Source organism: Podarcis bocagei (assembly GCF_964188305.1).
Source record: "Podarcis bocagei genome assembly, chromosome: 5".
Lineage (NCBI taxonomy): Eukaryota > Metazoa > Chordata > Lepidosauria > Squamata > Lacertidae > Podarcis > Podarcis bocagei.
This window is the reverse complement of record NC_138129.1, coordinates 71,584,321-71,586,708: the sequence shown is the minus strand read 5'-3', so window position 1 is coordinate 71,586,708 and position 2,388 is coordinate 71,584,321.

Here is a 2,388-nt window from a genome sequence, read left to right as displayed (position 1 = left end):
CTGTTTGTTTGCAGAGAGATTAGACAATGTTGCCTATTTAATGAGTATTCACAATGATTTCTTTGCAGAGAGGTTAGATGACACGTCAAAGCAAGTGTTGTGCCGTGCTTTCCCATCACTTTGCTTGTCGCAAAAAGTGTGATCTTATAAGGGAATGCTTGTTAGTTGTGCAAGAGCTCCAAATCAACTTTAGTTGTACAACCTTGAATTTTCCAGTATTCTTATTGCTAGGGTTTATTTCTCTGCTGTCTTTCAGCCAAAATGGCTCACAATGGTTCACGCACACAAAAACAAAATCCAAGTAAAATATGCCAACTATAGAAATTAAATACAAAGCTCATTTCCTTCCTTCCTTCCTTCCTTCCTTCCTTCCTTCCTTCCTTCCTTCCTTCCTAAAAGCCAAATAGTTCAATATTCCTGCCAAATTATAAGGGGCGGTCCCCACAAAAATCAATAGGAGAGACAGAATATGAGCCAGAAAGTTAAAGCATTGGTAAACCAGCAAAGCCATGCAACTTAAGAGTGCTTGACTGTGGCTGGATTGTTCCTTTCATTTTTATCTCAACTACAAAGTCCTGTGGTATTTTAAGACATACATATTGCGGCACGAGCTTGCATTGGCCACAGTTCATTAGGTGCAAGTGTTTTTTCAAAATATTTATTGGATAACATTTAATATATAATTATATTATCGGCAAAACAAAACAACAACTAGATCTCACTCAGACTAATGTCAGAGATGGGTTTTTAAAAGAAGATGCATAATTAAAAAAAAAAAAAGGCAAGGGTTATCACCAATATGAGAGATTAAATGATGAAGCAACATCCGGGCACATTGTGAAACCAGAGCAGACACTGCTCCTTAAAAACATCCCTCCAGAAATGATATTTTCTTGGAAGAGGATGGAGTGGGGAGGACAAGAACTCAGAGTTAAAGCGGTGCAGACATGTGTTGTGAAATCTGAGCATGATCTAGAAATCTGACAGCACAGTTCTATGTACTTCCATTCACAAGTTTAAAAAAATCACATTGACTGGGCTGCCATTTCAAGCAGTATTTAATCCAGCCATACATGGAAGGCAAGGGGCAAACAGATACCCTAACAAAGTTTGGGTGGGAGACACAGAAATTTCCTTCTCTAACCTTACAAAGGGGCAGAGTGGAATGTGTGTTTGCTTTTAACCTTTTCTTCTTCTCAGTTTCAACCTCTTGCTGTCTCCTGATCCTCTTTGCTTCCTGTAGTGAATCAGCCTGGTTCTGCTTGCTGGTGTTACCATGGAAACCAGAGGTTTTCATGGGCACTACAGCAAGCACTGGCAAATGGCAGAAAACCAGGAGGGTCATTAACTGTGGTCCTGGACCACAGAGAGGGAGGCACAAATACCCTATAGTGAAAATCCTTGCAGACGACCGCAATGTCTGGAGACAGACAGTCAGGCGATGCATCCATAGCAGTGACCAGAAGAGGAATGACTGCTGGGAGGAGCACAGAGAGAAGAAATGCCATGGTGTATCTGTAGCATCTGCCCAGCTGCAACAAAACATGTCTCTCCCATATTGGTCTCTACAGCCACAGCAGGCACTGTAACTCCCCTACAGTTTGACTTCACCCGCAAAGGAACAATCGCCCGTTGTCTCCAGAGACAGATGGATGCCAACCAACATCTCAACAGCTGGTCTGAGAACTGCAGCCTTATTTTAACCAAACCGTGGATTCAAAAAAATGCCAATTCAGTTTGTTTTTTTGTACCCTGCATGTCTAGAAAATTGTGACATGCACACCAACGAAGGGCAGCATTCCTCATTGCAAAGAGAATTGCTTACTTTGGGCAGAAATGGAAGGAGCGGTCTGAAAAACTGACTTATAATGGATGACTGCCTTCACCTACAAGGTAACTACAGCTACTCTGCCATCAGGAAATGATTAAATGCATCGCCTAGGATGCTTGTAGAAAAATCTAACTACCTGCAAGCATATGGGTGAGTAGCTGTCACTACACAAACTGTATGGTTATCACTATCGCATAAGCACAAACCAGTACTGTACCTGCTATTTTCCTTCAAAAGCAGGCCAGTAAAGATGCCCAATAAATTCTTGCTAAAATACTGGCCCTGTTGCCTGTCGTTCGGCTGCCAGTTATCGTCAGCCCCCCCCCCCCACTTGACAGCCAGGATTTGTACTGCAGTCTTTGGTTTCAGCATGTCATGTATTGTGTTTAAAACAAACACGGGGGAAAGAGAAGCCAAACCTTTAAGAGTCTTTGCTTATCATTCTGCTGCCACATTTAATTTCTTTTTTTCCATGCGATTAACATGATCATGAGCTTTCAACCTCTTGTCTCTTCTTCTTTGTTTCCAGGCTCGCTGGGGTCTCTCATTCTCTTCAG